The sequence below is a fragment of the Candoia aspera genome, chromosome 2 (assembly GCF_035149785.1).
Source record: "Candoia aspera isolate rCanAsp1 chromosome 2, rCanAsp1.hap2, whole genome shotgun sequence".
NCBI classification, from domain to species: Eukaryota; Metazoa; Chordata; class Lepidosauria; order Squamata; family Boidae; genus Candoia; species Candoia aspera.
The window spans coordinates 207,674,369-207,694,832 of NC_086154.1; positions in this window are offsets into that span (position 1 = coordinate 207,674,369).

Below are 20,464 nucleotides of genomic sequence, written 5' to 3' on the forward strand. Positions count from 1 at the left end.
TGCTAAACAAGGACTACCTGTAGGTACAATTTAACATCTCCCAAGAAGAGCTATTTGTAACATTTCCATTTTCAGACACAAATGGTAGGGTTAGTCCCCCCATCCCCCACATGTGTGCTTAGAGGTTTGGCTTCTAATTTGCTCATTGTGTGAGCTCATGAGTGTAAGGGAACTTTGAGAATAGGCTGTTGAACCTAGATAGACCATCACATCTTCAGAATCTGAGCATACCCTGTGGTGATCATGTAGACTGCAAAATCAGTTAAGGGCACATCCAGGCAGCACTGCTTCTCAAGTCCTTTCAAACTGTTTTGAAGCTGGCTGTGTGACCATCTCCCCCACTGCAGACATCAGAATGCAGAGCATATTATGACTCAGTCAGAGCAAACCTGCCAGAGTGCTAATAAGAGAGTGCAAAAAAATGTAATTTAATTAGTGCCCAAACAGTGCAAATCCTGGAGCAACAAAAATCCTTAACCGCCACTTCCTGGAAAAATGGTTCCATGCATCCAAAGAAAATCAAAACAAACAGCAGCTTAATCTCAGATAAGTTTCATAGAGGTATCTGTAGTGTTGTATATATTTGTCTGATCTTATGCACCCCTCTCCCAGCAATTATTTTAAAGGGAGATTGTGAAATTGTCAAGCTGTGTTTTCCTTTTAAGGACTTGTGAACAGAATGCTCTGTCACCTGAGGCCTGGGAGGCAGGGCAAAGCAAATGTCTTGCTTAAGAAAACATTGCAATTAATTCTGCAGAGCATACAGAAAGATGGGCTTTTGAGATGCAGGCAGTTAAGCTATAAATTAAAGTATAAATTAATGTATTTTGCTGCTGAATACATTACAGACAACGAAATATTGTAGTCATCATGTATGGAAGTACCAGTGGAAAAGCAACATTTAATTGAAAAATCAGCTAGTATAGATTAGATTTTTTAATTTAGTTGAGTGTTGGATTTAGCCTGGAAGAAGATCTGAGGGAATGTATTGATTCATGTTATCTCTTCTCTGTGTTTGAGGGCAGACAGTAGGCAGAAATGAAGATGATTGCAGATCAGCTTCAAATTGGTCAGTGAGGGACTGGAGAGTGGAAATATTGTGGGAGTGTACAGTAGGAAAAAGAAATAAAGTTATTAAAAAAAGGCTGAAAAAATAAATGTTTTTGGTTAAAAAAGGATTCTTTTCATTTCTATTACTGTTTGTTTAGGGATCAGCACTGAAATCTTGAAATTTTCCTTTGATTGCTACAGGCATTTCTCATTTCCACCTCAGAAAGGATTATTTTTAAAATTCTACTGAAACCAGAAGCCAACTACATTTATATTTCTATGTCAATAATTGCGTTTGCAGACTGTGGGGTGTATGAAGGCCTAGTTCTGCCTTAGTACAGTTAATTAGTTTGTGTTTAATTTCCTATTTAACTCACTATGAGTCATAGTCAAGACTGATGTAACAATAAAACAGCAGTCTTACAAAATTGTATCTCTTTTTTTGTGTTTGTTCTTTATGTCTGTTTTTAAGGACAAATGCTTTCAAAGGATGGCAAGTATGATAAGGTTATGAAAATGTTCTAAAATTATTAAGGTACAGGCTTCCAGTGGGAACATGGCAGTCTGAACAGCTGTGCTTGCGGGCTCTGCGAGCAGAACTGACAACACAGCAATTTTTTGAGCTCAGGTAGGTTTTTCCTGAAGCTCTGGAGTGTTTTTTCAGAGAAAGGAAAACACTTGGAATCACCCCATCTGTCCTCGGGAAGGCTGCTTGCAGCCAGAAAATCGCAAACAGTGTTTCTGATTGACTGATAAGAGCAGCCGGAAGGCTGGGGCGTCATCATTTCCAAGCCGTGCTGTGACCTTAAAGGGACATTAAGACCAGCCACCCATTTCTATATCACCCAATTTATTTATTTATTTTTAAAGTATGTGTACCCTAAGAGAGGCTTTCTATAGCAAGGAGAAACACGTTATCTTGGTACTTATCATTATTTTTGTGATTAATTTCCTTTTTAATTTTTTTTTTTAAGTTTTGGATTTTGCTTTCCATCCAAATATTAAGGAAGTTTGAGACTATGTAATTGTCTCCCTGTTACTATTTTTGTACTAAATTTGAAGATTTTAGCATTTTCCTACATGTTGAATCTGCTATTTTGAAGTTTCAGCTTTCTGTTGCTACTTTCCCTGGGGAACTGCCTGTTATCATACTTTCACTTGTGTAAACATGTATTGAAATTTTTCTATTATCTCCCACTTTCTCTGGTTAAGTACCTAGGGGGCACCATAATCTACTGCGTGACACATGGAGGATTTTAATCAGGTTTTCTTGGATTTCCATTGAGACCTTAAACAGATTATTTTTGATTCCTGTCAAGTTTTTATGCAAGGCATTCAGAACATTGTGGAAAACATGAGGTTTAAAATGTGTCAGCTGGTTGGGAATGTCATGGAAGAAATTGAAGAGCTTAACAATGATAGAAATGGTTCTTCTAATAGGGAGATCGGGGCTTCTCTTGAAATGCTAGATGAAGATTGGATAGTCGAGTTGAAGAAATTAAAGGGACAGATCGAGTTGCGAACCATAAGTGAATTTGATTTTATGATGGAATGTTATGGAAAAGAAGGGGTTATTATGTATGGGAGGCTTTCTGTTGAGAAGTCAGTGTTTTCAAGGGGGGCAGTTGGCTGTTTGATTTCTTTATGAAAAAAGCTGTGTGTGCATTGTGGGGTTATGTAAATGTTTTGGTTTATTTTGAAGTGGGGTAAGGGTTTAAGAATATTTATCTGGATTGCTTCTAGGGTTTGTTTGACTTCATTTTTAATGATTTGGATTACGATGAATAAGGTATAATAATAAATGCTTGGTTTTAGGCTTAATATGATGAGAGCCAGTTTGGTCTAGTGGTTAAGGCAACGGGCTAGAAACCAGGAGACTGAGAGTTCTGGTCCCGCCTTATGCATGAAAGCTGGCTGGGTGACCTTGGGCCAGTCACTCTCAGCCCAACCCACCTCACAGGGTGGTTTTTGTGGGGAAAGGAGGAGGAGGAAGGAGTATTAGTATGTTTGCCGCCTTGAGTTATTTACGAAAATAATAAAGGCAGGATAGAAAGTAAATAAATAAATAAAATTAAGATTATTATAATTGTTGTATTATTAATCATAATGGCAGACAATTTATATGCTTTTTAGTTTGATCTTTATTATAGGAGATAGAAATGTATGGAATAGTAGTAGGAAGGAAATAATTAAATGTTATCTTTGTGGGGGAAGTTGATTGGGAGGTATTTAATATAACGGGATGGATCAACTGTATTTAGTTATTTTTATAATGTGATTTTGGTTTAATATAGAGTAAGGGACTGATTATGGAAAATTTGTTGTATATCCTTGCCATTAAGTCAGAAGTCACCTCTTCTTGTAATCTTAAAAAAAAATTATCTTGTATTTTTCACACTTTTTTAGTTTTCTTCTTTTCTTCTTTGTAGTTTTTTGTTTTTGTAGTTTTATCTTTGTCTTAAATCTAATAAAATAAAATTCTTATTAAAAATAATTATTAAGGTACAAAGTAATCTTCAAAGGTTTGGGAGGTTTTCCACAGTTTCGTGCTACATGCTACATCTGTTCAAGGCTTGGCACATCTTTCTTTAGATTCCATTGGAAATGGTAGGAAATTGTGACATCAAGTTCCAGCAACCAAATTTAGGAGCTCTTCGGGCCCTAAAAAAGGGCCCAGAGACTACAAGGAAGGAGGCAACCTCACAGTAGAGAAACAGCAATGAAAAGAGAAATGATGCAGGACTACAAATCACAGAAAGGTTATTCTTTGAATAGGAAAAAAGTAGTTGCAAGGGGTGAAAGAAAATTAGGACTGGATTTGCACAGGTGGGTCGCATGCTGGCTCTCCAAATATTGTCCATCCTGGATATAGAAATCTGATAGCATTACTGATTAGAAGGCACAGTAGAGCTGCTCCATCTTTTCCTCAATATGTTTTCTCTGTTGAAATAAAAAAGGCTAAAGAAGTGGTAGGAAAATATAGGAGACGTGTAAGCAGAACATAATCATACCTGGAATCTCCATGATATTTTATGAATGAGGCAAGATAATTACTTGTTAAAATCTTTGGAAGAACATTTCATAAGAAAATGCAAAGAAAGCATATTCGTGCTGTTGAATATAAAGTAGGAGATTAATACTGCTGATTGGAAAGATAAACTTAACTAACAGATGAAAATAATATTACTATGGAAATCCCCAAGGATAAAGGAGATGGGGAGAAAAGGGAAAAGAGAAACTGAACAGTGCATCGAAAGATAGGCAGTGATAAATGAGGTAATAGAACACTTGTAGTAAAGAAATCCAGAAGAGCAAAGAATTTAAAAGAAAATGAGAAAAGATTAATATGAATATGGAGGTAATGGCAGTAGAAGATACTCATATCCATAAGAACTGGTTATAAGGGGGAAAGGCCTAGTTTCAAATTCTGTTTATAGCAGAAAGGGAAATGAGAAATTAAAGTTTGCATGGCCTGAAAGCACCTAAAGTTCAATTCCATTTCTACACAGGTTTCTTTAAATTTACAATTTAAATATAAAACATACAATATAAATATAAATAAAATCAATATTTTATCTTTTTGGAACAGTTATTATAACCATGAACCAACTTTACAAACACTTAAGCCCTGACTACCACTCTATGTCTAACCCTCTGTCAACAGCTCTCTCTCCCCACTTGTATTTCATCACAGCACAGTTGTGCTGAAACGACTTAGTTTTCCCTTGTCCCCTTTACATCATCCTCACCTTGACCCCAACCCATTAGTGAAACAGCCTTAAGTCATTGTTAGCTGTCAAATATATAAGTAATATTTTGCCCTTTATTCCAACACCTTGACAGTTTCAAGATCTGTCAGATCTGTTGGGCTTTGTCACCCATTTTCTTAGAGGGAAATCAGGTGACTTGGCAATGACTGGCAAAAGGGACAGGATACAGATTGACAATGAGGACAAGTTTCTCTTGTGCCAGGTTAATGTAGGTGGATTCCACTTTAACTCAGGAAGAAATGTCTTATAAGATTTTTTGGAGAAAATTGCAATGTTTACTGGGCTATATGAAAGAGGAAAACATTGTTAAGGAACTGGAGAGTTAACAATTTTTTACCGTACAGTATCTTTATACAATGTTCAAATACCACTATGCAGTCTCAGGCTTTTCCACAATATTAATACTCTGTAATTTTCAGTATTGCCAACTTGTTTAAAATTTGAATTCCAGAGAGCTGAAACTCAAACCACAGACCAGAGTAGCTTTGGTATCTTTAAAATCCATGCGTCAACTGGAAAAATGTTGACCAGTAGATCCTGCCGGCTTATTTAAATTCACAAGGCCACTGCTGTATTTACAAATCCATGTAATCCAGACCAGAAGGCAAATGGGAACTCCTTCTAATTATAGGTAAAACATACATGAAAGTGTTGGCAGAAAACCTCAAATCTAGCAGGCTACTACTTACAACCATAGTAGTTCAAGGTGCAGGAAGCATAACTGCCTTCCACAGCTTGGTGTCCTCCAGATATGTTAGCACTACAGCCTCCAGAACAGAGCCTGGAAAAATCTGTGTGAACACATAATAGATTTTTATCTTTGGTCTTATGAAATACAGACACATGAGCAATGAGTAAGGCATGAGCAATTTTTTCTTCATTTCACTCCAACATGAGTTTCATCCTTATCCTGAGAACTGAAGGAAGAGATTATATCATAGATTTGCATTACTCCATTAAAGAAACACCTTACACTCTTTGTAACAATGGTCTTTCCTGACATTCCTTAGATATCAGTTGCCTCCTGATAATTTTCTTGTTTACATGTAACCAATTAATTTTTTGACAAAAGGACCTTACCATTATAGAAATGATATTACTAAAGTCAATGTTCAAGAACAAAATTGTCAATTTAAAGACTATGTAATTACATGTATAAAACAATGGTAGTTAATCATACTTAATGAACAGAGTATTGTGATACTTATGTTAATCTTTAAAGATTCTAAGTTTTAAAAATGTAGAAGACTATTCAAACAATATTAAAAGACCAGAGAAATAGAAAAGGATTTTCTATTTTGCATGCAATAATAACAAAAAAGTCATTATCATTAGATACTAATGAAAAAGGCATTATTATTTCTAGGTTTCATTCATCTTAAGAGAGGATTTGACCAAGGCACAATGGACTTGACCTGGTATTGGAAATCAGGTCTAGAAATTAAGCAGAAGTTAGGCAAGACAAGAAAGGAATACTGTAACGTGGTTATTGCATCTGATTCTCACAACCTCTTCTGCATTAACAGAAGTTTTGGAATTGTCTTCAGAAGCAATCCTCATTCAATAGAATCTAATAATCCAGTATATTATGAAAGCATGGATTATTGCAGTTGGTTTATTCATATCCAGGTCTTTTGAAATGGGTGGTATTGTATTTTATAAAAAGACAGCCCTCTCTTTGATACTGTTCTTTATTTGAAGGGCCATTTGTCCAAGTCTACTTCAAACTTGTAAAAGAAAGAGAGAGAGAGAAGATGCCCATTAATAGTTAGGCCATGGAAAGCAGGCTGAGCATACAAAACAATCTCATATCCATTATGGTGAGTTGTATTGTATTTCTCCTAAATTATAGCAATTCTTAAATTTATTTACAAATATGAGCAAATTAAAATGGTAATCAAGGTCCTGACTTCTTTTATCCTCCTACTATACTTTGTCTTATTGGAGTTCTCCTCTATTCTACCTCCAACGAAGTCCTTAACTGGCCATTGTCATAACTCAGTTATTAGCCCAAACTGGTAAAAGGCATAGTGCCAATTGTGCCTTTTGGGGAATAGTTCTTCTGGAGTAAAATATGTGGAAATTGACATGCCATTAAGAATGTTAATTTTATAGTCTAGGTTCTAACCTCATTAAGATCTCTATAAATTCATAATAAAATATCTGAAATTTTAAAAATGTGGCCTGTGAATTGCTTTGCAAAGAGCATGGCCGAACAATGTTCCCATATAATCTTCCCATCAGCATGAAGCACTTTTTAGTTATCTACACTGAATACAAAAGTAAATAAACAAGAAATTAGCATATATCAGTTCGTGCCACCTGTTGATAAAAATAGACAAAAGAGTTAATCTGTGAAGCTTTTTTCTGGTTCCAAATAATAGCTTGTTCGTTCTTATTTCTTTGGGGAGGGGGGAAAAGGCATTAGGACAATATAAAGCTGTATCTTCATGTTTTCAAGTGTCATGAACATCATGAACATATAAGTATTAAACATGGCATTCACTCCTGTGATCCCTTGAAATAACATGTAGTAACAACCTTATCTTGCTTTGGGAAGATAAACAAACTCATGTTGTTGTTTATTTGTTCATTCGCTTCCAACTCTTTGTCACTTCATGGACCAGCCCACGCCAGAGCTTCCTGTCGGTCGTCAACACCCCCAGCTCCCCCAGGGATGAGTCCATCGCCTCTAGAATATCATCCATCCTTCTTGCCCTTGGTCGGCCCCTCTTCCTTTTGCCTTCCACTCTCCCTAGTATCAGCATCTTCTCCAGGGTGTCCTGTCTTCTCATTATGTGGCCAAAGAATTTCAGTTTTGCCTTTAATATCATTCCCTCAAGTGAGCAGTCTGGCTTTATTTCCTGGAGGATGGACTGGTTTGATCTTCTTGCAGTCCAAGGCACTCTCAGAATTTTCCTCCAACACCACAGTTCAAAAGCATCGATCTTCCTTCTCTCAGCCTTCCTTATGGTCCAGTTCTCACAGCCATATGTTACTACTGGGAACACCATTGCTTTAACTATGCGGACCTTTGTTGTCAGTGTGATGTCTCTGCTCTTAACCATTTTATCGAGATTTGTCATTGCTCTCCTCCCAAGGATTAAGGGTCTTCTGATTTCCTGACTGCAGTCAGCATCTGCAGTAATCTTCGCACAAAGTCTTTCACTGCTTCTACATTTTCTCCCTCTATTTGCCAGTTATCAATCAAGCTGGTTGCCATCATCTTGGTTTTTTTTGAGGTTTAGCTGCAAGCCAGCTTTTGCACTTTCTTCTTTCACCTTCATCATAAGGCTCCTCAGTTCCCCTTTGCTTTCAGCCGTCAAAGTGGTATTATCTGCATATCTGAGATAGTTAATGTTTCTTCCAGCGATTTTAACTCCAGCCTTGGATTCCTCAAGCCCAGCACATCGCGCGATGTGTTGTGCGTACAGGTTGAATAGGTAGGGTGATAGTATACAACCCTGCTGTACCCCTTTCCCAATCTTAAACCAGTCTGTTGTTCCCTGGTCTGTTCTTACTGTTGCTACTTGGTCGTTATTCAGATTCCTCAGGAGGCAGACAAGATGACTTGGTATCCCCATACCACTAAGAACTTGCCACAATTTGTTATGGTCCACATAGTCAAAGGCTTTAGAATAGTCAATAAAACAGAAATAGATGTTTTTCTGAAACTCCCTGGCTTTTTCCATTATCCAGTGGATATTGGCAATTTGGTCCCTAGTTCTTCTGCCTTTTCTAAACCCAGCTTGTACATCTGGCAATTCTTGCTCCATGAATTGCTGAAGTCTACCTTGTAGGATCCTGAGCATTACCTTACTGGCATGTGAAATGAGTGCCACTGTTCGACCGTTTGAACATTCTTTAGTGTTTCCCTTTTTTTGGTATGGGGATATAAGTTGATTTTTTCCAATCTGATGGCCATTCTTGTGTTTTCCAAATTTGCTGGCATATAGCATGCATTACCTTGACAGCATCATCTTGCAAGATTTTGAACAGTTCAGCTGGGATGCCGTCGTCTCCTGCTGCCTTGTTATTAGCAATGCTTCTTAAGGCCCATTCAACCTCACTCTTCAGGATGTCAGGCTCTAGCTCACTGACCACACCGTCAAAGCTATCCCCGATATTGTTATCCCTCCTATACAGGTCTTCCATATATTCTTGCCACCTTTTCTTGATCTCTTCTTCTGTTAGGTCCTTGCCATCTTTGTTTTTGATCATACCCATTTTTGCCTGGAATTTACCTGTGATGGTTCTAATTTTCTGGAAGAGGTCTCTTGTCCTTCCTATTCTATTGTCTTCTTCCACTGCAACGCATTGCTTGTTTAAAAACAATTCCTTATCTCTTCTGGCTAACCTCTGGAATTTTGCATTTAATTGGGCATATCTCCCCCTATCACTGTTGCCTTTTGCTTTTCTTCTTTCTTGGGCTACTTCTAGTGTCTCAGCAGACAGCCATTTTGCCTTCTTGGTTTTCTCTTTCTTTGGGATGTATTTTGTTGTCACCTCCTGAACAATGTTGCCAACTTCTGTTCAGAGTTCTTCCGGGACCCTATCTACTAAGTCCAGTCCCTTAAATCTATTCTTCACCTCCACTGCATATTCCTTAGGAATATTAGTGAGCTCATATCTAGCTGATCTGTGGGTCTTCCCTAATCTTTTTAGTCTGATCCTAAATTGTGCAAGAAGAAGTTCGTGATCTGAACTACAGTCAGCTCCAGGTCTTGTTTTTACCGACTGTATAGATGTCTGCCACCTTTGGGTGCAAATAATGTAGTCAATCAGATTTCAGTGTTGTCCATCTGGTGAAGTCCCTGTATAAAGCCGTCTCTTAGGTTGTTGGAAGAGAGTGTTTGTTATGCAGAGTGAGTTGTCTTGGCAAAATTCTATCAGCCTATGTCCTGCTTCTGTCCTAACAGTCAGGAACCACGCTGAGACGAGGAATAGGTCTCTAGTGTTTTATTACTGCTACATTAGACAGAAAATCCTAAGAAACTGAAGAAGCGTGGGAAAACCCAGACAGATAAACCCCAAAAGTCAAGGCGGGTCTGTTCTGTGTCTCTTTGAATGGCTGCTCAACTCCTCACTACTACGCATGCGTTTTCCCCGCTGGATAGGGGCCCCCTCCTGCTCACCGTCAGTGCTCATGACAGCTTCGTTTTGTTCTCCCAGACCATGCTTACTTGTAATTCCAGGTGTCATTTGACTGCCCACCTTACCATTCCAGTCTCCTGTGATGAAAATAATGTCTCTTTTAGGCGTATTGTCCAGTGGGTGCTGCAGATCCTCATAGAACTGATCTACTTCAGCTTCTTCAGCAAACAACAAACTCAGAGAAGAAAAAATGCAAAAATCATTTTTCAGTCTTTAAATCTTATATTCTGGGTCTGTCTTTGTAAACTGGAAAGATATATCTAACCCTCCTCACTCTCCCACCACCAACTTATTTATTTATTTATACACAGATATTGAGCACTGTGCCACCTGTACAGTATATCTTCTGTCACTCACAAAGCAGTTTGAAACCAACCTGCATTTTCAATTCAGCCAGTCTCAAGATGTAGAATTCTTACTAGCAAATTAGATTCGAAGAACAGAGGAAATAAAATAGAAATGGGGCATCAAGGATTCCAGATTACAAATGTGGGATGGCAACCAGGGTTTGAAGAGCAAAACATAAACTGGGAGATGGCTGAGCTGAAGGTCAAGGACCCAACATTCAAGTGTACTCATAACATGGAGAGAATGTACAACTGTTCCAGCACTTAAGATGTTTGGAAACAGCCCTTAAATATATGGCCAGTACCTATCAGACTTAATGATAAAAGATCTGACATATCAAAATATGTGATACCTTTGCTATGACCTTTTCCCCATGAACAAGCATTCCATAGGGACCTACAGGGGGCCAAGGGAGGAAAAATTATGTTACATGCATCATGACATCATTGTGCAGATGATGTTATTTGTGTTAGTTGCATCAAATACTTTTAAAGATAATCCTTGGCTCATTGCCCAGGTAGGATTAGGGTTTAATTTAGGCTACAGTTTTCTCCATGCTTCTCTGAACATAGTGGGACTTCTTTCAGAATAATGGTGTTACTTCAACATTTTTATTAGGAGATTATGACTTGCAGCATCGTTACCAGGCTTTGAGGACAAGAGACTAAATATGTGCAAACTCATTGCATGAATCATAGTTCCCAGTGCACTGGTAATAATAACAAGGTCTCTATTGAGTACTACAAAAATATACATTGAATGTGATTTATTGGGAGTTACAGTGTTTTACACACTCAGTGAAGCAAAGTAAGTAAGGCAATTACTTTTACTGATGATGAGATATATAAAATTGCCAGCTTCATAGATCTTTTCCCCTGGCATAAATCTAGTGAGATGTATTTAATATGTTATTCAAAGGCCAATGGCATTTTTGCTATTGATGTTGCTACCTGCCATGGGGCAAATGAGATAATGAACTTTTTTATGGGACTTCCAAAGGAGGCCCAATTAGCAGGGAGATTAACAGAAGGAAGAGAATCATATTTATTATAGCTGTAGTCCTGATTATCTTCTTCAGCAAGAAAGCTGAGCTACAGTCATTTTAATTTCCTGAAAGGAGTGATACTGATTCCCTCTACATGGAGGTATTCACAAAACCACAATAGTCACACTCTACTCAAAAGAGTCTTTCACCTTTTTCTGTGTGGAGGATTAGTAGAACAACTACAATAACAATAGAGAAAAGAGGAAGATAGAGATCCACTACCTGATCCTGTGTGCCACCATATTTAGATGTAATCTGCCTTAGTAATGTTGAAAAAAATGCTGATACTTGTTAGATCTGTTCAATAATACAGTTTTATTAGTTAAAAGTAAAATTATTCAGTGTTTTATCCTGCTTCTATCTGATTTTTCCACTGTATGCATACACCCTGTACAACCTCATATAATTTTTTAAGAAGGTGAGAAAGCCCTACCAGAAATACCTATTCTGGCTGGAACTATAAGAAGTGATTGAAGGTTTGAAAATAGCCCAAAATATTAATTAGTTTCATTAAAAACTAGATGGCCCAAGAGTTGATACTGTTAGATGGACATGGAATGTGGGTTAATCCAATGAACTTTTAGAACTTTTCGAATATTATTGTAAAGTCACAAGGCTGGATCCAGTGTAAGCTTTTCCTGGAAAGAAGGACTTGTTCTCTCCATGGGAAGTTTCTGATCCAGAAGAAGAATCCCACTGGTAGAAAAGAAGGAAGGCAATCTTCCCTGTCCCTGGAACCCCATATACCCCATCTATATGCTCTGCCCTCTAGAGAGTTGGAGACCAGATAGGGTAGGTTGCCAATGTGCTACAAAAATAGGGAAAGCTCAATTACTGCTTCTCTCAGGGCAGACTCCCTTTTCTTGGCTGAAAAGTTGTTACATATTCCATAAAAACAAATCTCCTAGCAATTTTCCATCTGGAAGGACTAAATATGAGAAGCAGTCCTGCTAGGGAATGTTGGTCTTTGTGATGGCAAATGTTTAACCTACCTTGCCACACTAGGCAAAGATATCATTGGTAATGGTAAATCTTTTCTGCTAGAGAGCACATTTGCACAAGGTACAACAATACCTGCGATACAAACTTCCAAAATTTGGAAACCCTACCAGGAAGTCCTACCTTTCAGGTTGCAATACATGAAGCAACTTCTATTATCAGAGATCTAGTTGGTTCAGGGACATTATTACTATTACTACTACTACAGGAACTTACCTCTGAGAGGATAAGCACAAAGTCTCTTATGTTTCAGGACACTTTACCTTTCTTTCAAAAATCCTAAACAAGAGTTCACACATTTTAGAGCTGCAAAGAAAAAATGACTACATTAATAAATATAATTTAATTCCACGTATATGTATCTGATCAGGGCATTATTAATAGATTCCACAGAACTTGTAGCATTCTCTTCAAAACTGTCTTTGTAAAACTAGGTCTGCCACCTATAAACCTGGAGGAATAAACTGACTCCTGGAGATGTTGTCCTCTGCTGAATCCCACTATTGGAGGTGAGCCTTGCGGAGTATAGTGCAGAATGAGAAGAGCTGTGGAGGACTTTGAATGTAGCAGGCATCTGGCAGGATCACTGTTTCTTGGATTCTCTAAAATCAGAAACTGCCAAGCTTATGTAGGCCTTACATTAGAAGCAAATATTTGTGGCTCAGGGTTGAACTGTGGAGTCCTTGGTGCTCTCTGAGCCTTGTTGTTTTCTTGCCAACGTCTTATTGCCAGACTAGGCAACACCTTCAGTGCCTTCAGTGGCATTGAAGATGTTGCCTAGTCTGGCAATGAAACGTCGGCAAGAAAACAAGGCTCAGAGAGCACCAAGGACTCCACAGGCCTTACATTGATATGTATATTCCCAACACCACCACCCTTCTTCCTGTGGCTTGAACATCAGGAAGAGAACCCAAAATATATGGGCAGCCAGAATGGAACCTTGTAGTAAACAGAAGTGCCTTTGAGTTGAGTTCAGTCTCAAAGTACAATGATTACATGGGCATGCTGTTTTCTTATCAGTAGTATAAAAGGTGTTGGAGAAGACTCCTGAAAATACTGTGGACAGCCAAGAAAACAAATGGATCATCAAACAAATCAATCCAAAGTTCTCACTAGAGGCACAAATGACCAGGCTCAAATTATCCTACTTCAGATAATGTAGGTCTTCAAAGACCTACATTATGCAGGTAGACTTCTGAGCCTGCTGTACCCAAGAAGCCTCAGGCACCCTAAACAACCAGCAGGGCTATTTGGGGCAATATACTGGACATCTGTCAGAAAAAAATCACTCAGATATGTTCCCAGTTAGACTCTGGCCTTGGAGCAGGTCCAGTGGAGGTGACTGGGGCACAGTCTTGCTCAGTTATCTGGGAGGGGTTTTATCCTGTTGGACCTGAGGAAGTAGACAGGGTCCTTGCAATCATGAGCTTGGCCATCTGTATTAGATCCATGTCCATCCTGATTGGCTAAGGCCTCCCAGGATGTGATGTGTAGTTGGATGCTGCTGGTGCTTTATTCTTGAGAGAGGGGGTTGTCCCACCTCCTCTTAAAGAGACAGTGGTTTGCCCTTCCTCAAGAAGCCACCGCTAGACCCACCTGTTCTGGATAATTTTTGTTCAGTTTCCAAACTTCCCCTTTTAGGGAAGGTTGTTGACAAAGTGGTCATGTAGCAGCTTATGAGGATTCTGGAGGAAGTGGATTATCTAGACCCCTTTCACTTGGGATTCAGGCCTGGGAATGGGACAGAAATGGCATTGGTTGCACTTCTGGTGGGAGTGGGATGGATTAGTATGTCCATCCTTGCTCTTTTCAACCTCTTGGCGGCTTTTGATACTATTAGCCGTGGTATCCTTCTGAATCAACTCTGGGGGTGGCAGTGGGCAGCACTATTCTGTGCTGGTTCTCTTCCTTCAGGGCCAGTTGCAGTTGGTGTTGATCAAGGGGGAGAGGTCCCGCCCTTGGCCCCTGCTTTGTGTGGTGCTGCAAAGTTTGGTACTCTCTCCACTCCTATTTAACATCTACATGAAGCCTCTGGGTGAGGATATCTGACAGCACAGGGTGAGGTACCATTAGTATGCTGATGATATCCAGCTTTACATCTCTACCTTTGGCCAGTTAAGTGATGCTGTAGAGGTTCTGTCTTGGTGTCTGGAGGCTGTGGGGATTTGGATTGGGAACAACAGGCTTCAGCTCAACCCAAGCAAGACTGAGTTGCTTTGGTTGTTGTTGCCCCCTGGCTCTGGGGACTTTCCATCTCTTGTTCTGGTTCGGGTTGCACTACCCCAAACAGAACCTGTGCACAATTTGGGGGTCCTTCTGAACTCCTGGCTTCTGTTTAAGGAACAGGTGGCAGACGTGGCCTGGAGTGCCTTTGCACGACTATATATTGTGCGCCAGTTGCACTAGTTCCTGGACTGGAAGGCCCTGCTCATGGTCACTCATGCCTTGGTCACCTCTCCTATGGATTACTGCAATGCATTGTACATTGGTCTACCTTTGAGGAGTATTCAGAAGCTTCAGTTGGCACAAAATGTGGCTGGGGGGACAGTTATGTGGACCCCTTGTTCACTGTACATTTCATTGGTTGCCACTTTGCTTCTGGGTTCAATTCAAGGTGGTGGTGATGACCTATAAAGCCCTTCATGGCATGGGACCAGAATATTTGAGGGATGGCCTCTCCCCAATCATATCTATCTGTCCCATCAGGTCTGGCAGGAGAGGCATCCAGGGAGTGTTGTCTGGCTGGGGCCAGGAAGAAAGCCTTTTCTGTCTTGACTCCCACCCTGTGGAACATCATCGCCCCCCCCCAGATCAGATTGGCCCCCATCCTACTGGCTTTTTGCAAGTCACTGAAAATGTGGTTTTGCCAACAGATGTGAGGACCCTGGAGTGTGGTAGAGTCTGTGCAGTGGCTGTATTTATTGCTATTGATGGATATGATTACTTCTGCTATGAATTTTGTTATTTTTTAAAAAATATGGTCTTTATATTGTTTTTATTCTTCTTAAATTGTTATATTGTTTTGGTATCTTTATATTGTTTTTAACCATTGGTAAGCCTTCCAGAGTCATATATTTGAGACAGGCAGCTACATATATTGGATAAATAAACTAATTTATTTATTGAATGATTATAAAATATTTAGCATAATATTAGCTGAACAAGTGAACACAAGTGAACAAGAGGAAGTGCATTTCCAAAATCACACATACTGATCAAACAGGTTACATTCCAAAGGAGATGAAAGACAACAACAGCTTTATAAAAAATGCATTTGAATACATTAATAACAAGAAAATGAAGACGTAGTAATATTCTTAGATATGGAAAAAGGCTTTGACATTTTGGAATGGACTTTCTTGCTAGAGGTCCTGGAAAAAACAAACCTAGGAGAAGAATTCAAAACTTGGATGGAAGCAAATATACTAAAAAGTTCAGAAAATTTTAAAGATAAAATGTTAATTGAAACTACAAATATTTTTATTAGGAAAAATGCCAGAGAGCATAAATGAAAAGTATCACAACTGAGTAAGATACATGCCGACAGGGCCAAGAACCAGTTTGGCACAGTGTTGGAAAAGTGAAACCCTGCTGACAATACAAAACTGCAAGCCAAAATCAGAGAATACACAGCAATGGCAAAGCTGACCGTATTATTCGTAACAGAAGTTTAACTAAATTCAAGCAGGAATGGCTCCCTTACACACAACACATCACACAGCAAGGCAGGTTTAGATATTTGGAATTTTTTTTTAAAAAAAACAAGGAATTAAGAGATCAATCTAAAAATATCAGATGAAAGCAATATTCTCCAATATCTCAAGAAAAGCTCAAATATTCAAGAACTGTAATGATTAGTGTCTAGAGACTATGGAAGGGAAGGGGGAAATGAGTTACTGAAATATCTCATGGTATTTTTATGTTTTACTTTTTTTTGTACTGTGTTTCAGTATCTCGCTTTTCTGTATCTATGCTCTTGATTCTTTACTATCAGCTTGAAGAATGTAAAATGACTAAATGTTTAAAATAAAGCTTCATATTTCAAAAAGAAAAAGACACTTGGCTGATATCATAACTGAAACAGAAGAGCTAAACCAAAAATAGCCCTATTAGAGTGCATTGCAGTAGTCATACCTGCAGTTAGCAGCATATTCCTCCACATCCAGGTCAGTAAAAATGGAATTCACACAGCTCTTCCCAACTGTGCAGGTTGACATGATAGGGGTTGCAGACCAAAACATCTGGTTACAGGCTACCAGGCTTAGGAAGGCTAGATTAAAGGATTCCAACTGTCCCCGAGTTTCAGTAGTTTGGGAACAGTGATTACCAAATTTACAGAAGATTATATAATTGACTTCAACTTCTCCCTCTTGTTTTTTGTACATAAGTTACAAAATGTCTTTTGGTTCTTATAATGTAGTGATTGAATGGGATTCTTCCCTCCATAGGTAAAATAGGCATTAGTCAAAGGAAAGGGTCTTGTTCTTTCTCAGCATTGCTGTGAGAAGGAAAGCCTTGCTGAATCCAGATCTTGTTTCATTGCAGTTATCAGTGAGGCCATGCCCCAAATTTTAAATTAGAGCCTAATTTAGTAGAACAAGTTGCCATGTATTCCATTGAATAGTCAATATAGTTGTTCCCTTTCCTTCAGAAAACTTAAAAAAATAAACAACCATATTTTATTTTATGGAAACATTGAATTGTAACATAATATCAAGCTACTGAATGATAATAACAAAAATAATCCTTTATATTGATGAGTCTATGATGAGTCACACACTTAACCCCACAGCATAACTTTTGGATTATTAACGAAGCTGCACATGTTTTTCTAGCCACAGAAAATGCTTAGGCTTCCATATTAATTTATCATTGGTGATACTTTGGACAATTTGGCTCAGCAGTAGCATACCAGCAATGAGATCAAACACAGTTTTCATGCTTTGTGAGAACTGGATAGTAGATAATGTATATATTTAACAGATTGCTCCTGACTTCTCCATGGCATTGTCATAGTTTATCATTATGCTGGAAAGTGATGGATTCAAGATTATAAAATGTTATTTCTCACTTACTAGCAGAAATATATTTATGGAGAAACCAGCCTGATTTTGAACATTACTTATGGATAGGGCATATAGAGGCACAACATTGGCAATCCAGGAAAATATTTCTGAACAATGGTGGGACTGGAGAAGCAATAGAACCTGTCTGCAGGGAAGTTCTTCAGGATACATTGGATATAAATCATCCAGGATTTTGCAGAGAGCTGTAAAGGAGCATTTGACTCAAAAGCTCTACTGAGCTGTCCCCACAAAGACATATATGTTAGTGTAGGGAAGTATTTTTGTAACACCCCAACAGAACAGCGGAAGGCAATGGCCAAAGTGAAGTCCTAGTAAAACTTCAGAACTGGATGAAGGGGAGGTAGGAAGCTGACACATACCCATTTGGAAAGACCCCAAGTGCTGTGAGGCTGGGAACCAGACTTAGACTGATTTGGAGATCAGTGTCCCAGACAAAGTATGAACACAGCTATCTGTCAGTAGTACATCCCATGCAGGATATTGTCTTGCCATGGCACTTCCTTTGCTTGATCTTCCTCCCATGTCTGTTGCTGCCTCAGGCATTCTCTCAGCAGCTCATCTTTGGGTGTTGTCTTACTGATGTACTTCTGGATGCTCTGGGTTTTGTTCAGGACAGTGGCTTTGACACTCATCAGACCCTGCCCACCCTCTTTTCTGCTGGTGTACAGTCTCTGGGTGTTGGACTTGGGGTGGAAACTTCTGTACATTGTGAAGAGCTTCCAGGTCTTCACATCAGCAGCCTCCATGTCCTCCCTTGGCCAGCTTACTATACTGGCAGGGTATCTGATGACTGGCAGGGCATAAATGTTGATGGAGTGGATCTTGTTCTTCAGGATCCATATATATGGAAATAATAATATAATAATGATGATGATGATGATGATAATACAGGGTAGAGGGTAGAGCAGATGCACATATTTATCTTCCCCAGAAGCCTTCTGATTTAAAAGCCATTATTTTTACAGTTAAACAACAAAGACAGAGTAAACATGTATCCTTCATTATCAACTATGTTAAAAAAGGATTCAAGGGCTTCCTCTTTCTTCTTGACTTGGGGGAAGAATGACACTGAGTTTATTTTGGTGTAGTTTTCTTTTAAAGACAACATAATGGAATAATTTATTATCTTCCAGTATGCTAGAAAATACATGTTTGTCGAGATAAAAGTAAAGTAATCCCCGCCACCCTACCTAGTTTAGTATCGTTAAAGTATTCCTTTAAAAGTAAGAGTTATGTTTCATGTTGGTAGTATGGTTAGGTAGAAATATGCTGCAGCTTATGGGCATCCAGCTGAACACCCTTAAGGCAACTTCTCTTTAGATTTAGAGAGGTATTCATCATAAGTATTGCAGTTAAATGAGACAAGTAATGCATTTCATAGAGACTATTAGATGGAATATTTCATCCGTGATCTTCTGAAGTTAAGTGTCTTGAACTACTTAGGGAAGATAATAGTCCACAGACAATGCTCTGCTTCAGACCCTTGTCATGCCTTCTTAATACATATTGCTCATAGAAAAACAGTTATCAGAACTCACTGTTGCTCAGCCCTGCCCTGCCAATCTGAAATTAGATATGGTTCTCCTGAATGTGATTGCTCTGCAGTTCAATTATTACAATAAATTAGCATATTTATAACCATCGTTTTAGTCACTTTCATCCTTTTGGGGTCAGTTGTTAAAACAGAGAGAGACAAACGTATTTTAAAATAAATATATGAATTTAAAACCATTAACTATAAACAAGATTTGATAAAAAAAATATGCCTTTCTCACTGCCAAGTTAAAGTGCTATCTACCAGTCCTCAGGCCAGCAGAAAAGTGCATCAGCATAAAATGGGCTCCCCCATTGCCAATCACTTTGCTGCTTGTTCTTGGTTGCACCAAATGGTAGGATCCTTACCTGGATGGTTATGGCAAGTTAAGGAAAGGTTCTGGTCTACTTGTCCAGATTTATTTCCCTCAGCTCCTGTCAAATGTCAGCAGCTGATGAGTCTCCTTAACATGGGATGTGACTGAGGCTGTGTTTTGACATTAAGTAAGTTAAGCCATCTGTGAAAACCTGCTCTCAGCTTTCTGCAAGTGTTTGCATGGGGGCATTCCAATGAGCCTAACAAATAGTGATGTAATGGGCTGTGAGAATAACCTTGAGGGAGAGGAGGAAGAGCCGCAGCCAAGGCAACGGTCAGATAGGAGAAATCTCAGCGCAAAGGAGGAAAGGAATTCGAAAAAGCATGTCAGACCTGACCCCCGCCCCCCGCCCTTTAGTTCTTTTTAGGAAAAAGGCAAGGAGGAGGGAGTGTCATGTCCCCCATTGCAAGGCCTATGGGCATCACAACAGGAAACATGCACTCTAGATAAAAGGAAAGGATAAACATAATCCTTAAATCACCCGGGCATACACTAAACACCCATCAAAGACAGGAAGACCAACGCACCATTTCCCTGGGGACACATTCACACATCCCACACAATAATAGCACCCATAAAACAGAATCTAACACCCAAATGAAAGATCAAGGTAACATCAAACAGAATTTAACATCTAAACAAAGATCGAGGAGATACCTTCCCATTTCCCCAGGGGAAGCATCTGGCCTTGGCTAAAGGGGGGGAGAAGCACAACGTCCGCCAGCAAAGTATAAACAGGGCAACCTGTCACCCCATAAGCATTCCCGTCTTTCGCTCTGTATGCATTCCGTTTCAATAAAGCCAGAAATCCTTAGACCCTCTAAGCGAGTCTGTGTTTTATTTGAAGCGTGGCTACCCTGACATAAAGACGGGAGTCCAAAATTTTTTTTCCCCTAGCACCAATCCAGGCCAGTTCTGTGAGGGATCCACGCTAGGATGGAAGACTACAACTCACGGGGAAGCGGCCACTCAGCAGCCGTCAACGAAACCCCCATCCAGGCGAACGAGAGATGCCCAGAGCCCCGACGGAGCGACGTCCGAGGGGACTCAGGATCAACGTCGGAGGGAGATGACGAGGCGAACGTTACCCGTGAGTCCCAA